A 22,140-nucleotide genomic window follows, 5' to 3' on the forward strand; every position below is an offset into this window, starting at 1 on the left:
GGGTGCTGAGGGGCTGGCACAGGGTGCCCAGAGAAGCTGTGGCTGCCCCATCCCTGGCAGTGCTCAAGGCCAGGTTGGACACAGGGGCTTGGAGCAACCTGCTCTAGTGGAAGGTGTCCCTGCCCACGACAGGGGTTTGGAACTGGGTGAGCTCTAAGGTTCCTTCCAAAACAAACCATTCTGTGACTATGATTCTATGCAGCAAGAAGGAGGATGCCCAGCAGCACCCACAGGGCTGAGAAGCAGCTTTCAAAAGTATCACAGAATGGTTTGGATTGGAAGTGAGCCTCTGTCTGCCGTTGTGCTGCAAACCAGGAGCAGACACAAACATGCACGCATGAGGACTGTCTTCACTTCAACACCAACCTATTGAGGGAGGAAGGGAGGGATTCAACTAACAGTGTTACAGCCCAGCCATGCTGCTCTAATAGCTCACTACTGTAAAAGGGACAGCCCTCCTGTCCCTTCACCAACTGTTTAGACTGGCATCCACAAAGGGATGACCTTCAGCTGCAACACATACATCACATTGCCACCCTTCATTGCAACACCGTCAGGAAAGCGGTTAACACCAAAGAGTGTATCTTCTCCTTCTGCAAAGCCATATGCTCCAACCATTGTCCTGGATGAGCAGTTACAGTCCCTGACCCTGCTGCCTAAGGGGGAAATGGTCTACTCAGGCATCCTTTGCAGGTGCATGAAGATGAAAGGACAGTTTAACTCCTGGGACAAGAAAAAACAACTATCAAGGCATGCCATGGTGGAGAACACCATACACATATTTCTTGCCTGGTGGGTTACTCACCCAGAAGGACAGCGAGTTCACGAGCACTGGAACACAACCAATCTCTTGGCTGGTGGGACCAGCAATTCACCACAAAACCCAGCTTCTGACCCCACAGACAGATGCTTGCTGAATATTCCTTGTTAACAATAACAATTAGGAAAGAGACTCCATCTGTGTGGATTCCCAGCCTGCCCCAGGCAAGATCCAGGCTCTGGCAGCCTGGATTGTGGTCAGCCAGCCACCACAGGAGCATTCAGTGGGCAGCTCAGCATAGAAACCATTTCCTGATGGGCTCCTGCCCGTGGGAGCCTCACTCAGTGAGATATTTGGAGACCACTGCTGGTAACAAAGCTTTTCCATTTCTAAAATTGCCAGTTTCATGTTCAGACTGAAGAAAGTGCATTGTACCATGCACAGCACCAATTCCCAAAGGCACTGCTTCTTGACCCATACCTGACCGCCACCCCCCCCCCAGCATAATAGACCTCTCAAGGAAGGTTTTTATAACCACTCAGCCTTAGCATAACCATTCCCACACTGAAACCAACAACAAAAGTTCTCCCTGCCCCTGGCTTTAAAGACCAGGATGTGATCACTCATTTAAGACTATTTACTTTACAGGGAACATTACACCTTCAAATCAAACCGAATCACCTCCTTGTTCCCGTCCAAACGTGTTTCTCTATGACATTTATCTTTTGAAATGAGATGAGAGTGGTTCCTTATTTCAAATTAGCAGCATGTGGCAGGTCAACACTTAATGCCTCCACAAATATCTCTCCGTGCCCAGACATGTAACTGGTATTCTATGGCTCCCAGACAACAAATACACCTTGTGCCAGCTGCAGCTACACTTCCCTTCAGGATAATATTTCCCTGACACCACAGACAGTGAAATGCACTTGCAGAGCTGTGCATCTGCCATGGCTAGTTTTCAGTCCAGCAGCAGTACTGGGATTTCGTTTTCTTCTTCACACCCAGAGCTCACCCCTGTCAGGGATAGCAGAGCTGGCACTCAGCAGCAGATGCCAGCATGCCAACTTCCCAGGAGAACAGAAGTAAAACGGGAATTCTGGCCACTGACTTCAGGAAGCATTATTAAAATCCCTCTATGTTAAGCAAAACACTTTCTGCACTACGTTTGAAATGAATTGGTTTTCATTTAAAAAGCCATACTTAATAATGTAAGAGGGATACAGAGATATGAAGAGTGGTCACCAAAAAGCGTCAGGTGCTGAGAAAAAAGTCATGTCCCGATGGCAATGAAGAGAATATAAGAAAGGACACACGTTAGAGCCCATCAAAGAGAAGAGAAAAATAATTTATCAAGCACTTAAACTGCTTATCTGTTAAAAAATCAAAAGAGTTCCTTCCAATGCAGGGAACTGGAGGCATGGAAGACAAATGGAAACATCAAAATTACAGTTAACTAATTTGTCCCTGATAGTAAAGGAGGTAAAAACAAAACTCCAAAACTAAACCACCCATGTTACAATAACCAGGTGTTTTTCCACAACCCAAAAATGGTTCAGACTTAAACACAGGAGATTCAGATGATGAAACTGAAGAATGAAACCTTTCCCTGTGAGGGTGCTGAGGCGCTGGCACAGGGTGCCCAGAGAAGCTGTGGCTGCCCCATCCCTGGCAGTGTTCAAGGCCAGGTTGGACACAGGGGCTTGGAGCAACCTGCTCTAGTGGAAGGTGTCCCTGCCTGTGGCAGGGGTTGGAACTGGATGAGCTTTAAGGTCCCTTCAAATGCATACCAATCTATGATTTTACGGTTATATGCTTCCTTTCACGCTCCATAGCCAGTCTTAGGTAAGCTAAATTGGTATTGCTTCTACCACGCATCATCAGTTCCACTAATTAAATGAAGACTGCAATGACCAGACGAAAGGTGGGTATAACCGAAAGAAGCCCTGGTCCAAATTCAGTGTCAGGCTGAGCAGCTGAGGTAGCAGATAGCCAGGAATCCATATACCCCAAAGCCCTGCATACCACTCAATGTTGAAACAACAGCCGAGTTATCAGAAGACAAAATATTTACAGTAGCAGATGTCAAATACACATTTTGCCAAGGCACATCAGCAAGTCACATCCATGCACAGGGAGCTCATGGTGTGGCTGGACTTCAGGTGTTCGTAACAGCAAGTGCTGCTTTGCTTTTTTAAGCACAAGTCTGATTTATCCATCTATTAACACTACCCCCTTGTAGAATCATTTCAAATGTATCTACTGTCAATAAACCAGAAGAACATCACTACGAGAGTGACCTTGTCCAAATAAAATTCAATTTTATAAATCATAAGCAATATAAATGAATAGCACGAAATCTGAGGGACTAGATGCATTTGAAGACATTTAAAGAGCTTAAGACACCTCCTCCCTCAAAGTTTCACATGTGTATTTATATAAACAGAAAACATTAATGAAACTTGCCTGATAAAGCCTTCATTCAAAACCTCGCTATTTTCTTCCCTCAGCATACCCCCAGGCATTTAGGAAAGGAAAACATGTTCAATGGTACCTCCTACCTGTACCCAAGACTATGTCTTCTACTTTAAGGACCCAGCATGGAGAGTGCTTTGCAGGAGCAAAGAGATGCCTCTAAAACCAGTGCTCAATACCCATTCTTTGGTGGGGTGAAGGACGTATCACAGACTAGCACCAGCTCCAGCTCACAGGCCTCAAGCAGAGCATGCAGGACACCTGGCAGCTCCACCATGCAAACCTAGGCAAAACCTATGCAAATAATTCCCTTTTTCTTCCCCACTTACACGTCCTGACAGCAATGAAGGACATCTTAGTGACTCTCCACTCTATTTAATATCTTCTATTCCAAGTAGTTTTAGTCTGCTTTTTCCTCTATCTGATAACCAGGCATAAAGCCTGGAAGCACTATCCAGCTCCTGGCCCCAAACACATCACTCAGTTCCTATGACTGCCACTTCAGAAGTAAGCCTGGCAGCAGAGCTTGCAGATGGCAGTTAGATGTATCCACCCTGGATCCAAACCACACACCTCCCCTTGAAGCAGGCTGCTTTCTCCCCTCTAGTTTTTAAGGCCACAGAGACTTCATGCACGCAGAGTTTGTGCCTCCACTATGAAGGATGCCAACCCACCCTACCAACCCCATGGCACTGCCCCACTGGCACAGCTGAGCGTGCAGGGCTCAGGAGTTAATAACAAGCAAGACAATCAGTGAATCTCAACCCAGATGTGGTTTTCATCAAAGCCAGGTAGCAGCTCAGCACAAAGGAAGAGATCCAGACAGATAATTCCAACAAAAACATAAGTTACTCCCTAAAGCAGCAAAGGGGGCCCCAGACATTTTTGTATCTCCTCCAATCAATGTTGTCTCTCGTACTGCTTTTAGCATGATATATTTCAGCAGCCTGAAAGAGCTCTTGCATGACCTAAAAGAGCTCTCTGAGCCTTCCAGAGCAATGAAAGATGCCTGTTTTCCCCCGGGACCAGCCAGCACTTCAGGGGAAGAAAGGATGAGATATTGGAGGAGGGATGAGATATGGGAGGAGGATGTTATTGCCATTGTTAACTGACGCACACAAGCACAAAGCTCTCTTCTTATCCACTCACTGCCACTTGGACACAAAGACGCCAGATGCCTTCTTTGGTGAAGGAAACTCACCCCAAACACAGAAGTTGGGCATCTGTAATGCCTAGAACAGATGGCTTCAGAAGAGGTCATTCTCAACCACCAATGATCTCCATTACTAGTTATGAGACTCCACACCTCACAACACCACCACCACCCCCACCCCCAGTTTTCTACCTATAACTGCTAAAAAAGGAGCCATTTCCTAGCACCTAAGAGGTGGATGGCCCAAAGATGATCATACATGTAGAAGTATTATTTCACAGAGTTCATGCCCCAAGAGAAACCCAACTTTATCTACAAAACAATTCTTCTTTTTATAACATCTTCAATTGCTTCTGTTTAAATACTCGAGTCCTGCCAGCATTTTCAGCACCATCCCCAGTTCAGCTATTTCATAGCCCTGCCAATACCAGCTTCATCTTCTTCACCAAGAAAATCCTAAAGGAAAGTTCAAAAAACAACATGTTCCTCATCAGGAGGATTGAGGGGGCATTCCTTATTCCTGTTGGTGTCCTGCTGCTGGGAAATGCAGTAACCCAAGCAGCTGATGCAACCAATAGATGTCATTCCATGCTTGGAAAGCTTCTTTTTGTTGGGTTTTACTTGACTCAAACCCTCTTTGGTCAGAAACTGCTTCCCAGCATGGATGGAAACACAGTACGTGTGGGGGCAACCAGCAGCTCAGCTTCGATGGCGCAATCCTGACCCAAAGTACATGCTCTCAGTTTCAGTTAATCAAATCTGCACTGCACCACTCTCACTCAGAAAGCCTGATCCCCAAATCCACCCAATTCTTTCACGTAACATCTCAACAACCCAAAACCAGAAGGCCAAAGTGTTTCACTGGGGCTTCTTCCATGCCCAGAGGAGACTGCACTGCAGCAGCAAACACTTGATGTCTTGTTGGAAGAAACCTTTAGAAACCAGGGACAAGGTACAGAACACGGCAAAACTTGTCTCTGAGATGAGACTGTGCAGCAAACACTGCTTACAGTCATCTCTTGCAGTTACACACCTCGATGGACCGCATGGCTAGGTACAAGTGCCAGAACTATCAGCATCCCAGACTTCTGTGCAGACATGGAACCTGGCAAATCCAGGCAAGATGTTCCACATGCACGGTGGTGGCTGCCAGCTGCTGGGAGTGACTCACAGGACGAGGACACCACGCTCAGCTGCTTTAGATGAAGAATGGGGTGTTTCCATACGGCAGTGATCTCACACACCATAAATCTCACACACCCTAACATCCCGCACGGTGCTAGACAGCGCGAGGGTGATCTCATGCCCTGTCTAGCACAAGCCTGTTTCCTCTTGCTGCTAAGCATTGGACCCAAGCTTAAAGTGGAAAAGCATTGGGTTTAAAGTTCACTGAACTTTAAACATGAGTGACTTTTGATCTGGCTCAGATCAAACTTCAGCTTTAATCATTCATTTTGTTTAAACGAACCTGCCTACTTTCACTCCAGTATGCATTTAAGGGGCAAGTCTTACAGGTGTTCTTTTTTAAAGAACGCCACCATAGCCTCATCGAGATGATCCTCGGTGACCCTTCACATCCCCTTTCCCCTCTCCTCTCACCAAAGGGATCCTTACCACCAGTGTACCTCACTGCTTTCCAGAGTCTCCCACTGTAGCTCCTCAGGATGGAAGCTGAGCTTCTACCACACCATATTTTAGGCTTGCACAAGCATCTGAAGGTACACAGTCCTGACCCTCTTCTGAGAGGAGGCACACCATTATATTTCCACCCTCAGGCCATCATATCAGTAGCCTCTGAGGCTAAACTGGCTGGGAATCCTCAAGCCCTGGGTATGCTGGTTAGAGTATCTCCCTGCATGTAGAAGCAGCCATGATACTCCAGTATCAAAGCAAGGAAAAACTACAGAGAAGCCTAGCAAAACCCTCTCACACTAGTATGGGATTATTCATTTGCATTTCACTGGGGTTTTGTTTGTTTTCTTATTTCCAGGCACACAAAAATCAGGGCAAATCAGCTAAAGTCCTTCTGCTTCCTCTGAAATGTGTGTCCCTATCTGTTGGATATATAACAAATACATATATTTAGCTACTTACATACCTGTTCCCACCTATTTTTGAATCAGGAGATAACACATTCACAATACAGTATGAAATTGATATTACTGAAATCAAAGGTTTTTCATAAGCTGTCACACACACAGAAGCCAGCGTTGTAAAAGTAATTTCCCTTGACAACATACAAGTCATCTGCTCAGATTTTTTCTTCCTTTTTCTGAAGTATTAGATGCAGAAATCACTAGTTAAAAAAATCAACAGAATCATAGAACCACAGAGTGGTGTGGGGTGGAAGGGACCTTAAAGCTCACCCAGTTCCAAACCCCTGTCGTGGGCAGGGACACCTTCCACTAGAGCAGGTTGCTCCAAGCCCCTGTGTCCAACCTGGCCTTGAACACTGCCAGGGATGGGGCAGCCACAGCTTCTCTGGGCACCCTGTGCCAGCGCCTCAGCACCCTCACAGGGAAGAACTTCTTCCTAATGTCGCATCTCAGTCTCCCCTCTGGCAGGTTAAAGCCATTCCCCCTTGTCCTGTCCCTACAGGCCCTTGTCCAAAGCCCCTCTCCAGGTTTCTTGTAGCCCCTTTAGGCACTGGAGCTGCTCTAAGGTCTCCCCTTCAGGAGCCTTCTCTTCTCCAGGCTGACCCTGCCCAGCTCTCTCAGCCTGGCTCCAGAGCAGAGCTGCTCCAGCCCTCACAGCATCTCCATGGCCTCCTCTGGACTCCAACAGCCAACTCTGGCTCCAACAGCCCCATATCCCTGTTGTGTTGTTGCCCCAGAGCTGGATCAGGACTGCAGGGGGGGTCTCACCAGAGCACAGTAGAGGGGGAGAATTCCCTCCCTCGACCTGCTGCTCAAGCTGCTGGGGATGCAGGCCAGGACGTTGTTGGCATCTGCTAGGAATGACAACTTTCAATTATTTTTGCCTAAAATACAGGGCTAAAAATTATGAGCCTACCCCAGTTTGACTCTCACTTTGGGTTGCGTATAAAACCTTGCCTTGCCCGGATCTTCAGAAGGCTTTCTCTGTAACCAGCTTGGACAGGATGGAGCATGGGTGCTTCAGAAATGAGCTCACTTGCAGCTAACTTTCCATGCCCTTTTCAGGAGGTCTTAATAGCTGACCCAACATCAGAGCACTTTCAGAGACGGAGGCAGATTACAGCCCGGAGAGGTGAGAACCCGTTTGTGAGCGAGCAGGAAAGCACAGCGGAAGTTTCCCACTCGCTGGTCTGGAGGCACCGGCTCCCCTCAACCCTCTGACTTCACCCGGTGCCGCTGCTGCCAGGGAGCTGACGGCGAGTGCTCTGATCAAGCACCCACACCGCAGCGCTGGTGGTTAGCGCTCGGCAAAACCGCTCCTCTGGGCCACAGCACTTCAGAGCTATTTTAAGTGACAGAGGATGCACGGCGCTGTGTGGGAGGGGGGCTAGAGGTGGGGAAGCAGTTGCCTTCTTACTGTGTCTGCTCCTCCAGGACTCTCCTCTTCCTCCTGGGAAATCCTCCTAATGTCCTTCTCACCCCATCCAGCATCAGCGCTGCTCAAGGCAATGGCCTAATCTCCATGGCCTCTCCACACAGTGCAGTGGCAGGCAGCTGCCTTGGTGAGATCTGTATACCCACCTCCAGCCCTCCTCCCACCCTCCACAGACCTGCCTTGTTGGAAGTCCTTTCCTTATCTGTAGTTTTGGTCAGCTTTTCTCCCACCCTTCCCAGATCTGTGTGCAGAGCCTGCTCTGGGCTCATGTCCCCTGCCCACCAAGACGTTTCAGAGCTGATGCACAAGTCCCACAGGGTGCTTCAGTGTGAAGCAATGTTTGAGGTAGCACAGGCTGAGAGAGCTGGGCTGGTTCAGCCGGGAGAAGAGAAGGCTCCAGAGAGACCTTCGAGCAGCTCCCAGTGCCTAAAGGGGAGACAAGCAATCTGGAGAGGGGCTTCTGACAAGGGCCTGTAGGGACAGGACAAGGGTGAATGGCTGTAACCCGGCAGAGGGGAGACTGAGATGAGACATGAGGAAGAAATCATTTACTATGAGCAAAATGTGTAAAACTGCAGTGTTAACAAACAGATGGGCTGGTGCCACGCTCCAGCATCAAGTATGCAGAATTAAGTAGTCTGTTAATCTTACACAATATGATTATATATGCTTCATCCTATTATCATTGAAGGGAGCTGTATTGTAGTTCATGGCCAAGGTTTTGCTGAGCGTGCTCACTGGTCTGGACTCCCACCTTGGAGAACCATTGCTAAACCTGGATGCCACACACTGAAGCACATCCTTGTCCTTCTCTCTGCCTTTCACCACGTAGACCCAAAACATCAGCAGTGCCTCTTCTCCAATGGGCAGGCTCTGCTCCGCCACAAGTCACTTTCTAAAGCAGCAGGGGTAGAAGGCTCCCACTGAGCCACACAGAGCACTGGGGGGGTGAAGGGAGGGTTTGTGCCTATTTTTGGACTTACTTCCTTATTTTGGATGTCCCCAAAGGCGGAAAGAGAAAAGGCCCTTTTCCATTTCAGATATTAACAGCATAACTGCTAACAAGAGGCCTGAGCAGACTGAGAGGTACAGATATTGCAGACAAACACAGATATTACAGCCCAAGCTTTGCTGGTTCTCAAATACTTAACTCCCTCCAGCAGCCTTTGCATATTACAAGCTGGGTCTAACCAGGCTGCCTAGTCTGAAAACATATTTAGTTAACAGGGGATTAGGTTTGGCTGTTCAACAAGAAGACTTCTGAGCATTTCAAAGGCGCCTTGACATTTTGTCCTTGCCCAAATGGCAGATAATTCTTCATTTGAGCATTATCAAAGCACATTAACAGAAGGAATACCTGCACTAAAAGTGAACCTGGCTTGGCCTTAGATGTCAGCTGTCCCAGTGACTGGTATCCAGCTAAGGGCAAAATAATAGTCATCAGTCAGTGCTGCATATCTGTACTTCACACATGCACACAGAGCTGCCCCGTGCTCCCACACCTCTTGAGAGAGGCTGACTCCCATGCCTACACAAGATCCCACTGTCCCGCTTCAGGTCATACCTCAAGACATGTCTTTGTCCAGCAAGCAGAAGATTTACACAGAGGAATAAGGAAGAAAAACCAAACTAAAAAACCACCCCCAAACAACCCAACAAACCTCACAAAGCCTCCTTTGCTTTAAAAATCAAAAATCACACACAAAAAAAGCTTTACAAGGCAGAGACCACGGCTGACCTGCCTTCGTGATCCTTTGCTCCATACCCAAATCCCACCTAACCACAAGTCAAGCCACCACCAGTTTAGTTTCATTCTTTCTCCATGAAAAGAGCAGCTGCCAAAGACACCGAAGACAGCATGCCATGTTCCTTGTTCTCCACTCACATGCCCCCAGCAGTGCATTGTGCCTCCTGCCAACACTCCCCAAGCTCCATACTGCTCTGTCTTGACATCCGTGGAAGTTTTGGCTGCTCTTTGCCCTCTCTGGGGATGGAAATCCAGCAGCCCCAGGTAGGCAGGCTGCTGGAGCTCCACCACCCTAGCCCAAGTGTTTCAGTTTGCAATGCTAAAAGGTAATACAACACCGGGAGGGAGAAATGTTCCTGGCCAGAAAGGAAGAAACGGTGGTGCATTTTCCATATTAAAGATGCAGGGTTTAAGCAGAGAAGAGATTAGCATGTTCCCAGCAGAGGAGGAAGTGGGGAGCAGCATCTGGCACTCTTGGCGTCAGCAAGTTAAGGATTTAAAGAAGCAGCTATAAAAATGAGGCCCTCCTAAACTTCCTTCACACATGAAAACAGGCAAAACCCCAATACTTATGTTTGAGGTCACCTCTAAAAAGGCCCCCTACCAAGTTAGCTTTCCATGCACAAGATTAAAGGGGGGGGGGGGGGGGGGTGTCCAGTATCACTGCATTCTCCAGTCTCTGCAATGGCTCAGGCTGCCCAAGATTTGCATAATCAAAACTTTACACTGTACACTAATTGTATGCCAAAAGGTAGCAGCATTCACACACCTACTGGACTAATCAGGCCCAAAGCTGAAGCACAGAGCTCTAGGAATACTTAAGATGTGATATGGATCCTTTGGACTAGCTTATCATTCCAAGAGGCAGCTGCTAAAGGCTTGCAGTGCTGCAACAAGAGGCAGGATGCCATCGGGGGAGCAAGAAAGGAAAACCAGTGGCATCACCACTCTAACCTAGCACCACCAGCAGTATGGTTACTGGGGAAGGCCTTAACCAAAACAAGCCCCAGCACCCATCTTCCATTGATTTTTTTTTTGAAAGTCAGAATAGTCACTGGATCTTGGACATGCATCTCTGGAGCATGACCAATAAGTAGCAACACCTACAAGGGCTCCCACAAGAAGCAGAATAAATGTTTTAATTTGCTTTAAAAAAGAAATACAGGATAGTTGCAATGGGAGCAGCAAAGAACCCTTTCCACTTTCTCTGCCATCCTCCCAACTCTGCAAGCAACACAACACAGTCCCAGTGCTAAGAGCAGAGCCTCTGAATGTACATGGCCCCATCATGCCAACAGCAGCTGTGCTCTTGCTGCAGGCATGTGAAAGGAAAAAAGAGGAGGGTAAAGAAGAGGTCATCACCTTCATCTCCAGGTTCCTTTGCTGTCCACAGTGGTTCCTGTCAAACCCTTCCAGGCAGAAGCAGATTGTCAGGTAAAATCTGTAGTAGGTACCACCATGGGGAGTATATCCATGCTCTACATGCAAACTTTCATGCTCCCATCTTCTTTTTAAGTAAGTTTCTAGCCTAGGAAAGAAATTAAGGGGAACATGTTAGACAGCCACAACAGTCTGATCCAAAACCACTGAGCCGGGAACCACAACCACCAGCCAGAACCACACACCACGTCAGTGGTGACGTAGAAATGCCCAGATGCTGCTGTGCCCACACCACAGGCAATGGTGTCCTGGGTAAGACTAACAACTGAGTCACCAACACCTTTAAACATAACCTATGCTCAACTGAAACAGCACACAGAGCCTTATTTTGAAGGCAAAATCTGCTGGTGAAGACCTGCTGGCTGTAGAACTCGCCAGAGTCTAACACCAGGAGCCAGGGAGAGCTGGTAATGCTGAAATCAGGGCAGAAGAGCGCACCCTCAGCACCAGAGTTCTGGGTCCCTAAGGAGATCTCAGCAATGCAGCCTGCATAACCACATGTGCAAATCCCCTCTTGCAGATCCTTCTCCCACTGAACCCTTAACAGCAAAACCCACCGCCTGTACAGATGCAACGGAGCAGCGATGCACTGCACTTATCCGATGACCCTTGCTGGAAACACAAAGGAGCCTTTACCGAGTTTATTTTTCTAAACTCTCCCCTGCTTCTAAAAGAAACTCAGTGTAACTGCAGCACATGTCCTAAAATCCTCTTAAATAAGATATTAATCACAAGACTGTTTAGCAAGTGAGAGCACATGGTCCACTCGAAAAACGCTGCCTCCTGTAATTATCCTGCCCTGGGCAAGTTTCCAGTGTATGTGCATGCCCTGGCATATGTTTCACTCCTGAGTCCAACAGCCCAGCTCTCTGCTCTCAGCAGGGAACCCAAGCACTCGCAGCTTCAGGAGAGCTCCTAATATGCCGATATGCCAAGTCACTGCCAGTTTGACCCATCCAAGGCCTCTAACCCACTGCAGCACACTGTGGCAGGGGAAGGGAAGCAGTGGGAAAAAGGCTTTGCAAAGTTTGTGTGGTGAATAGAAAAAAGAGAAGCAAATAGCAAGAAAGAAGACAGAAAAGAGAAGAGGGGTGCTGCTTGGTGCAAAGAGACAACAGCATGCAATGTCTTTGCATGAGCGCTGAGGTCCCACCAGTGCTAGCTGGTGCAGGTTCTCAGTGGGCAAGAACTACTCAAACTAAAACGACACTTGAGGGTTAGGTCAAGGAGGAAGAAAACACAAAGAGCTGTCTGCTAGACTGAAAAAGAACGCTCTTCACTTATCCTGGCCAGCAGCAATACATCGGTGTAGCTCCACCTTTGAAAGCCACCTCATCCAGCAAGGGGTCAGCCATCACAGCAAGCAATTAGAGCGAGCCACCCTTGGGTGAAGAAAGATGAGCAGGCAGACCACAGGACAGCTGTAATGCAGTGCAGAAAAGCTGGACGAGCAGTGGTGAGCCTGAGCCCCAGCACTTCACATGCCGGGCTAGGAAACCCCTGGCCAGCAGAGCAGCAGGGTCTCCTTGCTGCAGGCTGCGCTCACACCAAGCTTTGTGGCCTGTAGAAAGAGCATGTTTAGGAGAGACAAACATACAAACAGGAGAGAGAAGGGATGCAGAGGAACACAGGGAGTCAAGCAAGCCATGTGCACAAGAGCGATCAGCCCTGCTTACCTTCTAGTCAAGCCTGAGTTTGACAAATTCACCAACACGGCATTTCTACAGGGCAAGTATTTGCATCACCAGGAATACTATCAGAGAGTTACTGGTAGAGAAGATGTCAAGGTTAAATACGGACCCCAAATTACCCCCTCACTCGCAACAATGTGGTAAAAACAATCATTGATTCTTCTTCCCTCCTCAGACAGAGGGTGTATATGGAAAGACGCTGGAGGATGCTGAAGGTCTAGGACCCCCTAGGTGAGGACCAGGAGGCAAGAGGAGGAAGGAGGCCTCCACCATCATTCAGCATCCCTCCTGCTGGCAGCCGGCAAACACTTATGGTCTATTTTCTTTCCAGAGGTGAGAAATTACTTCTCTTTCCCGCTTCACCCAGCGGCAGCACAACCAACTGCCTGATGGCTGCTTTGGCAGAGGAAAGCATCCCGCAGTCTAAACAGAAATGTTATTTGCTTATTGCTTAATTGTTAACGCCAATTCACTCCAAAATTAGAAACCCTGCCACCGCAACTCTAGTGCAACGTAATCATCTAAACCCTGCCTGTTGGGCTAATTACAGTTAAATAGGAAATCATTACACCACTGCAGAGCAGCACCACCCTGGCGTGCCCGCAGGCCATGCAGCGCAGCAGGGCTGGCCTGGCTGCCAGCATGGCGAGGGGGCACTCCTGCTCGCCGCCATGGTGTCCCACCGAGGAGCAGGGACACAAACACACACCACCGCCACTGCAGACTGCCGCACCCGCCGGTGGTGCCAGCCGGGTGAGGGCATGTGGGCCTGGTCTGCCTGGAGTGAACTGGGACAAGGCTTCAGCCAGGAGCTGGAACGAGGCGCTGAGGACAGCCAGACTGGAACTGTGCTTGGGCCACAGCACCCCCCTGCAGCGCTCCAGGCCGGGGGAAGAGCGGCTGGAAACTGCTCATGGAAAAGGACCTGAGGGTGCTGATTGATGGAGCTGAACATGAGCAGCTTGTGCCAGGGCAGCCACCAGCATCCTGGCCTGTATCAGCACCGGTGCGGCAGCAGGGCCAGGGCAGTGATCAGCCCCTGTGCTGGGCACTGGAGAGGCCGCACCTCGAACCCTGTGCTCAGCTCTGGGCCCCTCACTACAAGAGAGACATTGAGGAGCTGGAGCAGGGCTGGAGAAGAGCAATGGAGCTGGTGCAGGGCCTGGGGCACAAGTGTGGTGGGGATCGGCTGAGGGACCTGGGGGGGTTCAGTCTGGAGAAGGCTCAGGGGGGACCTTATCGCTCCCTACAACTGCCTGACAGGAGGATGGAGCCAGGAGGGGGCTGGGCTCTGCTCCCAAGGAACAAGGGACAGGACAAGAGGAAACGGCCTCAAGCTGCACCAGGGGAGGTTTAGACTGGATATTAGGAACAATTCCTTCCTCCAAAAGGGTGCTCAGGCATTGGAACAGGCTGCCCAGGGCAGTGCTGCAGTCACCATTCCTGAAAGAGCCCCAAAACTGTGTGGACGAGGCCCTCAGTGATATGGTTTAATGGTGGCCTTGGCAGTGCTGGGGAATGGTTGGACTTGATGATCTCGACAGTCTTTCCCAACCTCATTGATTCTGTGATTTATGCAGACAACTAAGGCAAAGACCTGGAGGTGGGCTGTGAACAAGCTGGAGAAGAGGCAATGGCTGGAGCAGTCATCTGCTTCTTGGGTCACCAACAGAGCCTGTGGTTCCCCAGGCCACTAGTGCCAACCAGCCAACACATCCTCTCCACACAACCCATCCTCCCCAGCAATGGTCCATAGGGAGAGCAATGTTTCATTACCACTGACTGCTGGTCCCTCATGCAACAGAAGTCTGTGCGGTGGACCTAGAGCCCAGCCCCTGGCAGAACAGCCCTCTCCTCTCCCCACACATCACAAAGCACGCACAAAAAGACATTACAGTCCTGCACCTCATTTTGTCACAGCATACAGTGAGCAGCTGTGCTCACTGAATGAAAGCACTGAAGCCAGGTTATACCTTTTTTGGTGTAGTAAATAAGGCACAAAGACCAGACAAAGTGCCATGAGAGAGGCAAATCAAAGTGATTCCTGCCTTGCTTCTGTTAGAGCTGCAATGAAACCAAACATCTCAAAATAACCTTTTCATATCCTTTATTGCCAGTTCCTTCCACAAGGTCAGACCCGTGACTGTGTCTGCACATGGGCTGAGCTCTCAGCACTGGAAATGCACTTCATAGATGTCAGAAATCATCAAGAGGAGTGAAGTCCTGGCAGTCTCCCAGAAGAGCACCCAGAACTGGCTGGGTACCCTGTGTGTGCCTCGGGTCTCCAGCTGTAGAGATGCTTTCTAACAAATGCGTTGCAAACTGCAGATGCTCAGAGATTTATGAGGAGCACTGCTGAGAAGCTTACTGGAGAACATCATGTTTTGGTCCTTGGGGCAGGGTTTAAGTGCACAACAACTAAAGCACAGTCTCAGAGCAGCAAAAAGGGGTAAAAAAAAAAAAAGCCAGCCACAAATACACATCCGTTTTGCATGAGCAAGGCAGCATCAAGGGAAGCAGCAGCTGTGAAACCATGCAATCAGAACCTACAGTGCACACACAAGTCAAATTCGAGCTGTATGAGCAACTTAGATGCTGACCTGACTTCTGAGAGCCTGGCTTTGCAACCCTTTAATGCTGCTACTGAGGCCTAGGGTGACAGCTTAACAACTCTACAAGGACACAGTAATAGAATCGTGGAATCACAGAATGGTTTGGGCTGGAAGGGACCTTAAAGCTCACCCAGTTCCAGCCCCCTGCCATGGGCAGGGACACCTTCCACTAGAGCAGGTTGCTCCAAGCCCCGTCCAACCTGGTCTTGAACACTGCCAGAGATGGGGCAGTTGCTTAATAAACCTGTCATTACTATAAAGTAAATTATTGCATTTATACACAATTTTTTTACATGACTGATGCTATTAGAATATCACCTCTGCTACAGAATTAAACCTTCTCATAAATAAACTATAATAAAAAAAAAATCAAAGACACAAACCTTGTTTGAGCTACAGGAATTCCATGAGTTGCATTCATTTTCATGGGATATACCTTTGCTTGGTTTTGACTCCAACTTAAGAAGCACATCCCATATAAAGACAGGGCAATAAGGTTGGGGCTGTTCAGCCTGGAGAAGAGAAGGCTGCGTGGAGATCTCATAGCAGCCTTCCAGTATCTGAAGGGGACCTGCAAGGATGCCGGAGAGGGACTCTTTATCGGGGACTGTAAAAACAGGACAAAGGGTAATGGGTTCAAACTGACAGAGGGGAGATTCAGATCAGACATTAGGCAGAAGCTCTTCCCTGTGAGGGTGCTGAGGCCCTGGCACAGGGTGCCCAGAGAAGCTGTGGCTGCCCCATCCCTGGCAGTGTTCAAGGCCAGGTTGGACACAGGGGCTTGGAGCAACCTGCTCTAGTGGAAGGTGTCCCTGCCTGTGGCAGGGGGGTGGAACTGGATGAACTTTAAGGTCCCTTCCAACCTAAACCATTCTGTGAGTCTATGATTCTGTAAGAACGATCTGAAGCCTCCTGACAGCAGCAATGGGTTTTATCAGCTCAGTTGTCCATCAGGCCACTACCGAGGTGCTGAGGAGGCTGAATGCTGTAATGGGTGGTCTAAGACTCAGTTCCGAATCGTCCAAGGGTAGAGCTGAGCCATGAGCAGAACTGGCTGTGACAGAGCCACCTTCCTGTCCTTGCAGCTTCAGTGCACGCTTGGCAGGACATGATGTTCACGCCTGCGAACACTTGACAGAAGTGAAACACTGGCACTGGCAAGACTGCGTTTAGGCACAAAAATAGGCTCTTGCAGGGGCTTACTTGGTGTCCTCAACCAGCGTAAAAAATCTCAGCTCAAAGTAATAGCAGTGGGGAAAGAGGCATTTCTTCAATACCCCCCCAAGAAACAGTCGGGCTTCCTGAGTGTTGTCCGCATGGAGACAGGTGGGAAAAATCATGCCAAATTAACGGAAGCCATGAATGCTGAAAGTATGAGTTAATATGTACTAATGACCTTGGTACACCCTCACATCTGTAGCTATGGAAAGCTTACATTTCTTTCATTTCCATTCACTTCCAGCATGAACTAAACTAAGTTTGAGTGTCTACACAGAAAATTTACACCATTTCTGACATCAAATTTTACGACTAATCCTTAATTAACCTTTCTGAATTTTTCCCCTTGGATTGCAGTTTATGAACATCTAATCAAACAAACCATGAATATCTAATAACATATTTATCTGATTGCTCTCCCCTAACAACCAGGAAAACTTGTCAACCTGAGAACACACAGTTCATTGAAATGCATCAGTGATGTGATGTGCTTTACAAAGTGATAAGCTTCCAAAACTGAGAGCGGAAAGGCAGAAGGGAGCTACAGCACACTTGAAAATTAACCCCAGGTACAGCTCAAAGGAGTTCTCCTCAGATTTTACCAATTTGAAACTGCTGAGATGCATCCACAGGACTTAAACTATTCCCAATCCCCACGCACACTACATTACAAATGAATAAAATAGCAGACAGCAAGCAGTTGTTGCTCTGAAGTACATGAGTTTCCTTCCATGCAGTTCTCCCATCTCTGCACTTCTTAGACCCTCTAAAAAGCAGGCAGCCTTGCTGCCAGCTCAGCAGAGTCAGCACAGCAGCAGTCCATGCACTGCCCAATGCCAAATCTCCATCACCTTTTCAGGCTCCTCCATCCGTATGTGGCCTGCTCCTGTTGCCAGATTCAAGACGGCTGTTCTCTAAACACCTATTAATTAAAGTTGAAGAGCCTGAAAATGCCAATGAACCCTCATTGCCCTGTTTGTATCATGAGCAGAAAGCCTCACCCATCACACAAGTCACTATTGAACTAAAGCATCCGTCCGGCTTTGCTCTCCCCCCTTTTCCAGATGGACACTCTCACATCTCTCAAAATATGCTTTCATGTTACAGCCACAAGCAACATTTATTTCAATCAATCCCATTTTTGCCCTTGAGAATCCCCCTGTCTCCAATACTAAAACACATCCTTGGGATTATTGCCTTCATCTCTGCCCGACTTCTTCTGCTTGAATCCCATCTGTGCCACTAAGGCCTGCCCCTGCAGCTTTTGTTGGAGAGGATGTCACTGGAGAGGAGGTTCCCCTCTACAGTGTGTTGCATTCAGAGACAAGCATGGCAGCTTCCACAGCAGAGTTACAAAGTCCATGAAATATATGCTATCCAGCTCCGGAAGGAATCTGTTAGGGCACAGCCAGCTGTTCTTTTATGATCTTCCCAGGAAAGCTCCGCTCCCTCATAGACATAAGCACTTGTGAACAGTGAATTTCAAGACGGCAAGGACAGCGGTTAACAGGAAACAAACTTCAAATTCCCAGACACAGTCACCTGGATGAGAGCAAATTCCACCCAACACCTTCCAGACTTTTATAAAACATGAACCATACTTCAGTCAGACTCGCCTGTGAAACATCAGCGCAGGAGAGCCAGTAAACTTTTCCATCTCTGCTCTATTCCTGCAAATGGACCTCACTTACAAAGTGCCCAACTGCCCAGCAATTCTTTACACAGAATCTCTGCTGAAGGAATAAGAGCTGGGTGGAGAATTGGTAGAAATGTCTATTAAAATGTAAACAGAACAAAACCTGTATTGTTTGAGCCCAACAATTATAATGTTGCACATCAAAATCTCTAATTTCCTTAAGGCCTCTTGCAAGCACAAAGAATGGCAGGATTACAGTTGGGTCATAGGCACAATCAAGAAATAGCACAGTGATTATCTATCCCTGGAGCAAAGTAAAATCTTTGTTATGCAGAACTATACCTTGAGGGAAAGAGGAAAGAAAAAACCCCAAGCAAATAAACACAACCTCCCAATCTAGCTAACAAAGGATCACGCTCAAATTCTCAGTCTTGCTGCTATGCCACTCAGAGCATGAAGACTTTTTATTGTCTTAAAATACAAACTACTTGTAAGATGCCCTGTGCCTGAGCTGCCCTGTTCAGAAGGCACAGGGAGCTGTACACCATCCCTGTGCTCACAGCACTTCCTGAGCATTCTGTCTTCCAAATCTAGAAAACTCCCCAAAACTCATTACTCCAGTATTGCGAGTTAAATGCTATTCCAAGCTAAAAAACAGCTCCTCGAGATTAGTCATCTGCAGGGGGAAACCGTGACCGTGAATCTCTCTCAGTCCCCAGGAGATCCATTTAAGAAAGTAGCTATCATTGCTACAAGATTGCTGTGACAATTTCTATTGTCATCCCACCCCATTGAGTGCCAGCACACTCTCCCCACAGACCAGGGATTCCGCTGGCACACACACAGGGTATTTGCAGAGAACCCAGGGAACACAGGCTGATTTGAAGCCCTCTGATTTTCTAATCAGCGAATGCTGTATTACAAAGACACAGAGGGCAAGCCATGATGCATACTGAAGTAAATTAATCACCGCTGTCAACAACTTCCATTTCTCTACAAAATTTTACAGCTGAAAATGCAAACTGCTTCACCCATTGTAAATGGGAATGAGTGCAATATTAATGAAAGGAGTGCTAGCTTGCTTCCAGTTTCTCTCACCCCCAGGAATCCCAAGCACAAGCCTGGGCTCCATTACAAACACCCCTGCCAGTACCATGATAGCTGCTGAATGGACATCAGTATGCAGTGTACAGACAGATTGGCATCTGTGCTGGACACGTTTATGTTCTCCACCCAGCAGCGTGGAGGTATATACCAGCAAGCTGCTTTGCTCGGTTGATTTTCAGTAGCTGCCAGTTCCCAGAGGAAATACACATCAGGAACACAGAGAAATGTTAGCACAGTCTGGAAAAGAGCTCTCTTCTTCTGCCTGTACAGCGCTGGTGTTCCCATTCAAAGGCATCTGGGTCACAGGAGTAAATGTGGAAAAGCAGAGGCCTCCCTGCCCTTCAGCATCCTGCTGGGAGAAGGGGGGATATTCTGTGCAGTGTTTCTATTTTAAACCAAGATCTCACAAACAGACCTTTCTGGAGCTATTAGAAGAATAAGCCAGATGCTGTGTTGCAGCTTTCTGTGCAACCTTTGTTTGAGAACAGAGGTTGTGGTGATTTGTGAGCAACAGATCACGAGCAAATATTAAAGATCACCCAACAGCTTTCTGGCAGAGCTCTAGATTCAGAGACACCCCAAGCCAAGCACTCAAGGCAGAAACTCAACTGACAGCTTCCAAATACTGCTGAGGGACTGGTAAACCCAAGATAGGCAAATGCACCACTTGGGACCCACTGAGACATACAACTAGAGGACAGACCTCCTACCTTGCAAAAGAGGTGCTCAATCACACAGCTGTATTACTAGTTTCACAAACAAGGTCCTAGTAACTCCTAGGATTACATTAGCCTTCATACCCTAGACTGGCAGGTGAACATGCTGCCATACTCACACTCGACCTGAGAGGTCCTTTACCAGCCCCAACACCAGTGAACACACCAAGAAGCATGTGTGCAGTCTACTGGTACATGCTGGGAAGCACACATGCAGTTCTTGTTGCTTCCCAACACCCTTCAAACTAAGGGATCTATCTTTCAGAGCTGGTATCACAACAACAGGTAGGAATGGGCTTAAGTGCTGCTTTTAAAACAGCTAAGTCACTGCTTCACAGACCCAGCTCTGGACCCATCGTTCACCTTGTTACTCCAGAAACCAGAAAGAAAACAAGTGGAACATGGAGACCTGCACTCGCATTGGTACCACCAGCGAACCTCAGGAAGGGATTTTACAGAGGAAGCTTTGGGTTCACATCTCATTAAAGGCTGAGCTGCAGCATGTGTTTTACGAAGGCAACGAGCCTTAATTTTTACCTATAAGCAAGTGGCTCAAATATATTTTTTCCAAGGTTTTTACTCACAAGTGATTAGAGCATCTGATAACAATGATTCCTGCTGGCTAGACACCTAAGAGCATTTTATCCTGAAAGCCCATCATTTCATCTTCTAGGTTCTTAATCAGCACAATTACAATTAAAAGAACACTCAAAGTAGCCACTTACATCTCACACTTCCTAGGCAAGTTACCAGTCAAGCAGCACAGACTTCAAATACACCTGAAGCCACCAGGAATTTTGGTCATCTCTACATAATCTCAATGAAAATGTTCCCTAAATATGAAGATCTCAAGCAGTTGGGCCACCTTACGCTCAGAAACAAAACCTGTCCTCAGCAAAGCATTTATAGGGAGAGCTATAATATGTAGGTCAGCAATCTAAGAAGGGCTATGGTTAAGACACAGTATCAGATTGATTCATAATGCTCTTTGATTGCTAATCCTGTGCAGAATTGTGCTTTACATCACCCTAGCAAAATCCACGGGCTATGGAAAAAGTCCGCGCCTTTTGTAAGAGATCATCAAAGCAATTCTGTCAGATCTGTTATTGTGCTCTTTATGGATGTTGAGTTGAGATCAAGAAAATGACATTTTCACTGAGGGCTGTGCACACCACTGAGACTCCTGTGGAAAGGGAGCAGGACCATGACCCCACTGCATCATTGCTGCCCTTTCAAAAACTGCCTATGCAACAGATTGAGTGCGTGAGGAGAAGAACAGGAGCTGGAAGAGTTTAAGTCTGAACATCTCCTCTGCACCAGCCAGCCTGAGCAAAGAGCAGGACAACCTGACATGGATCTCAGACAGCACCCGTTATCATCCTCCGCTCCTTCCAGCCTGGAGCAACACAGAAGCAGGGAGAAACGTGCTCCCCAAGCACCTGGGGTTAAGATGCCCATGGAGGTGGTGTCATGTCTGCACTACCTTTGGCAGAGGGCTGCCCCTCAGTGAGCTGGCTACCCCCTGGCAGAGGCAGGCAGGGAAATAAGCCTCTGAGAATACAGTAATCTGCTTCTGTAGCCAAGTTGCTTTTGCACCAGTCTCAAGGACAGAGTTAAAGCTGTGAAACATTCTTGGCTTCATCTGCTTTGCCATTCATTAGGCCATCCCTGGCTGCCTCATACTATTACCCCTAATTCCCCCCATGCATTTCCAGCTCCTGCAGCAGAAGACTCTGCCAGCAATCGCTTCAAATTCTGATTATACTTGTCTATTTTGTCGCAGAAAACGAGGTCTCAGTGAATGATGATGCACCTCCACTTCCAGAGTTTGTGTTTAACCCAGTTACAGTGTGTGTGCAAGTGAACAGTAGCCACCAGAGCAATCACCCTGCTTACCAAAGCTTCCTCAACAAATATTTGTTTGTCCAGGAATTAGGTAGTCATGATCATGTGTTCCTCCTGTTTTCTGGAATTTAACCTCACGTCTGCTGTCAGGAAGCGATGCATACACCCCCAGCACTACTGATAATGCACCAGCTCACTGCATGAGGTGT

General features: G+C 47.9%; 1 protein-coding gene across 5 annotated transcripts in view; it reads right to left on the reverse strand.

The window, feature by feature from the left end:
- ST6GAL1 (ST6 beta-galactoside alpha-2,6-sialyltransferase 1) overlaps positions 1-22,140 on the reverse strand; it is a 45,411-nt gene that overhangs the window by 21,099 nt on the left and 2,172 nt on the right. For 3 of the 5 annotated variants that reach the window (XM_065675461.1, XM_065675464.1, XM_065675465.1), the window contains exon 2: positions 11,029-11,194. The gene's annotated coding sequence lies outside the window, so the exon portion shown is untranslated. Of the gene's footprint in view, positions 1-3,321; positions 3,459-11,028; positions 11,195-15,792; positions 15,951-22,140 lie in introns of those variants that run through there. The other 2 variants (XM_065675462.1, XM_065675466.1) reach the window with 2 other exon arrangements.

Source organism: Lathamus discolor, chromosome 3, assembly GCF_037157495.1.
Source record: "Lathamus discolor isolate bLatDis1 chromosome 3, bLatDis1.hap1, whole genome shotgun sequence".
Lineage (NCBI taxonomy): Eukaryota > Metazoa > Chordata > Aves > Psittaciformes > Psittacidae > Lathamus > Lathamus discolor.